The following is a 9508-nucleotide window of genomic DNA, read 5'->3' on the forward strand; positions in this document are numbered from 1 at the left end:
TCTACAGGATTTAGGTCAGGGCTTTGTGATGACCACTCCAATACCTTGACTTTGTTGTCCTTAAGCCATTTTGCCACAACTTTGGAAGTATGCTTGGGGTCATTGTCCATTTGGAAGACCCATTTGCGACCAAGCTTTAACTTCCTGACTGATGTCTTGAGATGTTGCTTCAATATATCCACATCATTTTCTTTCCTCATGATGCCATCTATTTTGTGAAGTGTACCAGTCCCTCCTGCAGCAAAGCACCCCCACAGCATGATGCTGCCACCCCATGCTTCAGGGTTGGGATGGAGTTCTTCGGCTTGCAAGCCTCCCCCTTTGTCCTCCAAACATAACCATGTTCATTATGGCCAAACAGTTCTATTCAGAGGACATTTCTCCAAAAAGTACAATCTTCGTCCCCATGTGCAGTTGCAAACCGTAGTCAGGCTTTTTATGGAAGTTTTGGAGCAGTGGCTTCTTCCTTGCTGAGCAGCCTTTCAAGGTTATGTCGATATAGGACTCGTTTTACTGTGGATATAGATCATTTTGTACCTGTTTCCTCCAGCATCTTCACAAGGTCCTTGGCTGTTGTTCTGGGATTGATTTGCACATTTCACACTAAAATACGTTAATCTTTAGGACACAGAACGCATCTCCTTCTTGAGCATTATGACGGCTGCATGGTTTCATGGTGTTTATATTTGCATACGATTGTTTGTATAGATGAACGTGGTACCTTCAGGCGTTTGGAAATTGCTCCCAAGGATGAACCAGACTTGTGGAGGTCTACACATTATTTTATGAGGTCTTGGCTGATTTCTTTTTGATTTTCCCATGATGTCAAGCAAAGAGGCACTGAGTTTGAAGGTAGGCCTTGAAATAAATCCATAGGCACACCTCCAATTGACTCAAATTATGTCAATTAGCCTATCAAAATCTTCTAAAGCCATGACATCATTTTCTGGAATTTCCCAAGCTGTTTAAAGGCACAGTCAACTTAGTGTATGTAAGCTTCTGACCCACTGGAATTGTGATACGGTGAATTATAAGTGAAATAATCTGTCTGTGTAAAATTGTTGGAAAAATTACTTGTGTCATGCACAAAGCTGTAGTTTGTTAACAAGAAATGTGTGGAGTGGTTGAAAAACGAGTTTTAATGACTCCAACCAAAGTGTATGTAAACTTCCGACTTCAATTGTATGTGTTTTTTGCATGGGCTGCATCTCAATCCACCACATCCGTCGATATCACACTGGCAGAGCTAGAGCGGTGTTTGTCAGACCATGAGGAATCCTGAAATTCGGTCTTCTCACGAAAATGTCTGTAGCATCCGAACGGTTTGCGCAAACAAACTATTATACCCACTGTAGGATGTTCCCAAGACTTGTCTGAAGCTGGTACAGCCTCTTCTGCCAACTTCTGTCTGTAGCGTCTGAACAGTTTGTGCTACACATTAATATGACTCCTCTGTGGAAAGCCGAGACTCTCACAAACCCGATGTTCTCCGTTTTGCCCTAGAATGCCCACAAGCCTCACATGACTCATCTGAAGGTCCCGGGTTTCAGTTTAAAAAATGAATGGAAGTATATATGGAAATAGTTTTGTGCCTAAAATAAGGGGATAAATACATGTACAAAAATAAATAATAATAGTTGCCTGATCATTCTTATATCTCTCAGATATAGGACAGACACTTCAGAACCAACTTCCTTTAGATTTTTTTGGGGGGACTATCTGTTGTTCCACGTAGTGAATCTGTTATTCAATGCATTTCTATTGGCTAATAGCAGTTAATGCCAAATGTTATGTATCATCCAATAACTCTTTATATATTTTTTGAAACTTAAGGGGTCTTAAAATTCTAAATCAAATAGCTAAATGTTTCAGGTATGAAGGTAAGACCCAGTTGCAGACCACGTCAAAGAAACAATAGTTTAATATCTAACTCCCGGTGATGGCCCCCTCTCCCGATCTCCCTAGTGCAGGAAGCTAGGTGGATGTAGTGGCGCCCCCAGTGGCCCTGGGTGTGGGTCGGCCCCCCTCCCTGGGTTGGCCTCAGCTCTCTCTGGCCCTCACCCCAGATATCCCTGGGGCAGGGAGATGGCTGGATGTAGTGGTGCCCCCTGGTGGCCGCTGGCGGGGGTCAGGCAACCTTCCTGGTGAAGGGAGCTGGGTGGATATATTGGCGCCCCCTGGTGGCCATGGGTGGGGTTAGGCACCCCTTTTCAGGGGGTCGGGCCCCCCTCCCTGGGTCAGCCTCAGCCCTCTCTGGCCTTCTCTTCCATATCAATGGGGAAGTGAGCTGGCTCGCTGTAGTTGCGCCCCCTAGTGGCCTTGGCGAGCGGTGGGGGGGTCGCCGCCCCTTTAAGGTGTCAGCCCCTGTCCCCAGAGGTCGGCCCTCCCAGTAACTGGAGCGAAACTCTAGACAGAGTCTCTGGGTTAGAGCGTTAACATCACCTATAAATGCACACTGGACAGGTGTAATGAACACGTGTAAAAGTTACCATTACAAGTGTTCTCATCCCCTGTAAATGCACACTGGACAGGCAAAAAAAATCACGTGTACAAAAAATTATGTTTGACACTTGAATAAAGCAAGTGAAAAATGATCATAACAAGTGTTAAAATCACCTGTAATTGCACATAGGTTCAAATCACCTGTAAATGCACACAGGACCAAATACCCCTGACTGCAGTGTGCAATTCGGGGCTGGGCTCAATGTGGGCGGAGTCAAACGTTTGACCCCATCCACTTTTTTGTCCCATACACTGAATACCAACACACGTTTGCGCAAGGCACATGTTGAATACAAACGTATTTCATTTTTGAAGATCATAAGAAATATTATATAAAGTGGTACCAGCAGATGTGTTAACACTTTTTGCTTCATGCTATATTTGAGACAAGCTACTGATATTGTTGCAGTGAACATGTCATGTACTGTTAAAATTGTGTTGATAAATGTTATAACGTTATTATATTATTTCATTGAGCATATATATACAGTTACTACCTATCCTGATTTATAATGCTATTTACTTTCCTGATGATAATAGAGGCAGAATACACCATATAGACATACTGACAAGCTGAATGTCCTTTGTACATTAAGTTATACCAGCTCCAGTAAAGAGATCAGAGACTCGGGTGACTTCTACGTCATCTTCACTAAACAACACAATTAACAACTGAAATAATTAACACAGCAGACAAAAACCAGGTTTGACCACTCCTCAAAAACGGCTTCACTCCTGCTCCTCAAAAGAGGCAAAGACTTTTCTTGTTGTCAACTGCCTCCACATAGAACATCACATAATCTCTCTGTAACTGGAACATGAATGGTTCCTTAAGGAGAATATTTTCCTCTTCATCCAGGCCATCATACTACCGTAGTTCTTTAAGGGTTGTAATGTGGTCTTCCCCGTCCATCCCAATTACACTAGGGAGGGAAACAGTGCCTTTTGCCATTCCTGAGCAAGCTCTGTACTGGTGGTGCACCGATCCCACAGCTGAATCAACTTTAGGAGACGGTCCTGGCGCTTGCTGGACTTTCTTGGGCGCCCTGAAGCCTTCTTCACAACAATTGAACCGCTCTCCTTGAAGTTCTTGATGATCCGATAAATGGTTGATTTAGGTGCAATCTTACTGGCAGCAATATCCTTGCCTGTGAAGCCCTTTTTGTGCAAAGCAATGATGACGGCACGCGTTTCCTTGCAGGTTACCATGGTTGACAGAGGAAGAAGAATGATTCCAAGCACCACCCTCCTTTTGAAGCTCCCAGTCTGTTATTCGAACTCAATCAGCATGACAGAGTGATCTCCAGCCTTGTTCTCGTCAACATTCACACCTGTGTTAACGAGAGAATCACTGACATGATGTCAGCTGGTCCTTTTGTGGCAGGGCTGAAATGCAGTGGAAATGTTTTTTTGGGATTCAATTCATTTGCATGGCAAAGAGGGACTTTGCAATTAATTGCAATTCATCTGATCACTCTTCATAACATTCTGGAGTATATGCAAATTGCCATTATACAAACTGAGGCAGCAGACTTTGTGAAAATTAATATTTGTGTCATTCTCAAAACTTTTGGCCACGACTGTACATTTAAAACCAAATACTTCTAGACTTTTACTCAAGTAGTATTTTACTGGGTGACTTTTACTCGAGTCATTTTCTATTAAGGTGTCTTTACTTTTGATCAAGTACGACAATTGAGTACTTTTTCCACCACTGAAGGTTGCCAACGAACAATGCATTCAAAGTAGCATGATCAATTCACCTAGCTAACTAGCTGCCGAATAGGCATCAACTCAACACATAGCTTATTCTTAATGTTTGTCCATAGGCTACCAGAGTGAGGGCAGACATTTTTCAGAATAAACGTGGTGAGTGAAAAACGTAATTAAATAGCCCACTCCCTATCTTATTCTGCCGCTATACAACTTTGTATGTGTTGTTTGTTGGCAACCTTGTTATTTACAAAGTTTTTGGACCAGATTCCTGTTGGAACGTTCCACAAATTATACCCACCCTGCCATAGTAAAGATGTCATTTGTAATTTCATGCAAACTGTCAGCCCAGCAACTTGTGATAGAAATGCATGGCATCATCGTTACTGAAACTCACTTTGCTATCTTGTTCATGCCAGCTACAATGTTAGCTAATTAGTGTGCTAACCCAGCTAGCTATTTATTGTTCAATGGCAGGAATGAGACACTGGATGTATGTCAGAGACCCATACAGTAGTAACCCGCAGTAGCATCCCTGTATGCTTGCTTGACATCTACCAAGAGGTCTGGACCTATATGGCACAGAAAGAATAGGATAGGTCTACACAAAGATACTGGTGATATAGCTATTGGCAAGTGTGCTTAAACTAAACTGTTCCAGGGCAAGCAGCCCTGGTCCCACTCCTCTCCCTCAATCACTACAGCAGCATTACACTACAGTACCATTACTTGAACTTCTATCGATGCATAATGGCTCTGGTATACTATAAATATCATCCGCCTCTACCACCAGCAGGTTCGAGCAGTGGTCACCACCATTCCCAGTACATAACACTTTTGTTTTTCATTTCAAATCAAATCAAGTGTTATTTGTCACATGCGCCGAATACAACAGTGAAATGCTTACTTTCAAGCTCTTAACCAACAATGCTGTTTTAAGAAAATACAAAAAGTAAGAGAATAATGAATAGTTAAAGAGCAGCTGTAAATAACAATAGCGGGGCTATATACAGGGGGTACCGGTACAGAGTCAATGTGTCAATGTGCAGGGGCACCGGTGTCGAGGTAATTGAGGTAATTATGTACATGTAGGTAGAGTTATTTAAGTGGCTATGCATAGATAATAACAGAGAATAGAAGCAGTGTAGGGGTGGGGGGCAATGCAAATAGTCTGGATAGACATTTGATTAGCTGTTCAGGAGTTTTATGGCTTGGGGGTAGAAGCTGTTTAGAAGCCTCTTGGACCTAGACTTGGCGCTCCGGTACCGCTTGCCGTGCGGTAACAGAGAGAACAGTCTATGACTAGGGTGGCTGGAGTCTTTGACAATTTTTCGGGCCTTCCTCTGACACCGCCTGGTATAGAGGTCAGGAAGCTTGGCCCCGGTGATGTACTGGGCCGCACCAACTACCCTCTGTAGTGCCTTGCGGTTGGAGGCCGAGCAGTTGCCATACCAGGCACTGATGCAACCCGTCAGGATGCTTTCAATGGTGCAGCTGTAAAACCTTTTGAGGATCTGAGGACCCATGCCAAATCTTTTCAGTCTCCTGAGGGGAATAGGTTTTGCCATGCCCTCTTCACGACCTGTGCTTGGACCATGTTAGTTTGTTGGTGATGTGGACGCCACGGAATCAGTTATGTTACCAGCAAAAATATTGTAATCAGATTACAGATACTTTTGAAAAACTTGATGATTACTTCTTGGATTACTTTTAAATTCAGAAAGGATGTTTTCAGAAAATAATACATATTTTCTCAATGACATTCAATTCAGCATTGGAAGAAAGGCGCAAGTTTAAGTTTGTTCCACCTGAGCGAGTCCAACCACAAGTCAGAGACGTCTAAGATGACAAACCAAATGCGTTTTATGGATCCATTTAGTCTTCTTCTAATGCCTCTTAACAGGAAAGCAATCCAAAAGTAAATGAAAGTAATCAGGTTATGTTACTGAGTTTGGGTAATCCAAAAGTTATGTTACTGATTACAGTTTTGGACAGGCAACTAGTAACTGTAACAGATTACATATAGAAAGCAACCTACCCAACCCTGATAACAACTGGGCGGCCACGGCCATACCAAACAGACAGACTACTATACCAACCACATTGAAGGCTGGATGAACCCAATGAAAGGCAAAGAGGAAGACACCAGGAAACAGAGGCTCTGTGTGGGAGATCCCATCAGCTGCAGCGGGCACCCAATGTGAGCTGCGTAGGAAAGCTTTGGCCTTCCACCCACCCCCAGCCCCCCGACATATACACACACACACACACACACACACACACACACACACACACACACACACACACACACACACACACACACACACACACACCACACACACACACACACACACACACAATGTCTCTCTCTCTCTATTTTATTCATGTTCACATTTGTGATTTTTCATTTAGGTATCTTTCACCTCTTTCCCAGATAGGAGAAGGCAGTGTGAAGCCTAAAGGAATGAAAAAGCATAACACTTTATATGATTCTGCCAAACCAACTGCAACTCCCTTGTCTACCACTGCAGTCTCTGCACTGCTGAGTTCCTCAGAGGAATGTTAAGTAGCAGTTAGTCCAGTGATGCATAATGAGGACAGTGCAGGAAGGTGTAGTGTTGTGTCCCCCAATGCAGTCCTGGCTCCTGTCTGTTTATCCCGGTCACCCCACGTCATCCTTATCTGTTATCTGTCTGCCCTGCCCCTGCCCCAACGACAGTAAAGACAACAGTTCATACCATTAGGATTACTGTTTAACTAAGCACAGTATTCTTCCTGCGTATTCCTCCAAAGCAGTTAGTCCAGTGATGCATAATGAGGACAGTGCAGGAAGGTGTAGTGTTGTGTCCCCCAATGCAGTCCTGGCTCCTGTCTGTTTATCCCGGTCACCCCGCGTCATCCTTATCTGTTATCTGTCTGCCCTGCCCTGCCCCAACCCAACGACAGTAAAGACAACAGTTCATACCATTAGGATTACTGTTTAACTAAGCACAGTATTCTTCCTGCGTATTCCTCCAAAGCTCCATTGTCCTGAGTCTGCACAACTCTGCCAGGACCTAGGATCAAGGGAGACACTAAAGTGTTAGTACTATATCTCTTGACACAATGATGAAAATAATCATGGCCTCTAAACCTTCAAGCTGCATACTGGACCCTATTCCAACTAAACTACTGAAAGAGCTGCTTCCTGTGCTTGGCCCTCCTATGTTGAACATAATAAACGGCTCTGTATCCACCGGATGTGTACCAAACTCACTAAAAGTGGCACTAATAAAGCCTCTCTTGAAAAAGCCAAATCGTGACCCAGAAAATATAAAAAACTATCGGCCTATATCGAATCTTCCATTCCTCTCAAAAAAAATTGAAAAAGCTGTTGCGCAGCAACTCACTGCCTTCCTAGACAAACAATGTATACGAAACGCTTCAGTCTGGTTTTAGACCCCATCATAGCACTGAGACTGCACTTGTGAAGGTGGTAAATTACCTTTTAATGGCATCAGACCGAGGCTCTGCATCTGACCTCGTGCTCCTAGATCTTAGTGCTGCTTTTGATACCATCGATCACCACATTCTTTTGGAGAGATTGGAAACCTAAATTGGTCTACACGGACAAGTTCTGGCCTGGTTTAGATCTTATCTGTTGGAAAGATATCAGTTTGTCTCTGTGAATGTTTTGTCCTCTGACAAATCAACTGTAAATTTCGGTGTTCCTCAAGGTTCCGTTTTAGGACCACTATTGTTTTCACTATATATTTTACCTCTTGGGGATGTCATTCGAAAATATAATGTTAAATTTCACTGCTGTGACACACAGCTGTACATTTCAATGAAACATGGTGAAGCCCCAAAATTGCCCTCGCTAGAAGCCTGTGTTTCAGACATAAGGAAGTGGATGGCTGCAAACTTTCTACTTTTAAACTCGGACAAAACAGAGATGCTTGTTCTAGGTCCCAAGAAACAAAGAGATCTTCTGTTGAATCTGACAATTAATCTTGATGGTTGTACAGTCGTCTCAAATAAAACTGTGAAGGACCTCGGTGTTACTCTGGACCCTGATCTCTCTTTTGAAGAACATATCAAGACTGTTTCAAGGACAGCTTTTTTCCATCTACGTAACATTGCAAAAATCAGAAACCTTCTGTCCAAAAATTATGCAGAAAAATTAATCCATGCTTTTGTTACTTCTAGGTTGGACTACTGCAATGCTCTACCTTCCGGCTACCCGGATAAAGCACTAAATAAACTTCAGTTAGTGTTAAATACGGCTGCTAGAATCCTGACTAGAACTAAAAAATTTGATCATATTACTCCAGTGCTAGCCTCCCTACACTGGAATCCTGTGAAGGCAAGGGCTGATTTCAAGGTTTTACTGCTAACCTACAAAGCATTACACGGGCTTGCCCATACCTATCTTTCCGATTTGGTCCTGCCGTACATACCTACACGTACGCTACGGTCACAAGACGCAGGCCTCCTAATTGTCCCTAGAATTTCTAAGCAAACAGCTGGAGGCAGGGCTTTCTCCTATAGAGCTCCATTTTTATGGAATGGTCTGCCTACCCATGTGAGAGACGCAGACTCGGTCTCAACCTTTAAGTCTTTACTGAAGACTCATCTCTTCAGTAGGTCCTATGATTGAGTGTAGTCTGGCCCAGGAGTGTGAAGGTGAACGGAAAGGCTCTGGAGCAACGAACTTCCCTTGCTGTCTCTGCCTGGCCGGTTCCCCTCTCTCCACTGGGATTCTCTGCCTCTAACCCTATTACAGGGGCTGAGTCACTGGCTTACTTGGTGTTCTTCCATGCCGTCCCTAGGAGGGGTGCGTCACTTGAGTGGGTTGAGTCACTGACGTGGTCTTCCTGTGTGGGTTGGCGCCCCCCTTGGGTTGTGCCATGGCGGAGATCTTTGTGGGCTATACTCGGCCTTGTCTCAGGATGGTAAGTTGGTGGTTGAAGATATCCCTCTTGTGGTGTGTGGGCTGTGCTTTGGCAAAGTGGGTGGGGTTATATCCTGCCTGTTTGGCCCTGTCCGGGGGTATCATCGGATGGGGCCACAGTGTCTCCTGACCCCTCCTGTCTCAGCCTCCAGTATTTATGCTGCAGTAGTTTATGTGTCAGGGGCTAGGGTCAGTCTGTTATATCTGGAGTATTTCTCCTGTCTTATCCGGTGTCCTGTGTGAATTTAAGTATGCTCTCTCTAATTCTCTCTCTCTTTCTCTCTTTCTTTCTTTCTCTCTCTTGGAGGACCTGAGCCCTAGGACCATGCCTCAGGACTACCTGGCATGATGACTCCTTGC

Source organism: Salmo salar, chromosome 14, assembly GCF_965601325.2.
Source record: "Salmo salar chromosome 14, fSalSal1, whole genome shotgun sequence".
Lineage (NCBI taxonomy): Eukaryota > Metazoa > Chordata > Actinopteri > Salmoniformes > Salmonidae > Salmo > Salmo salar.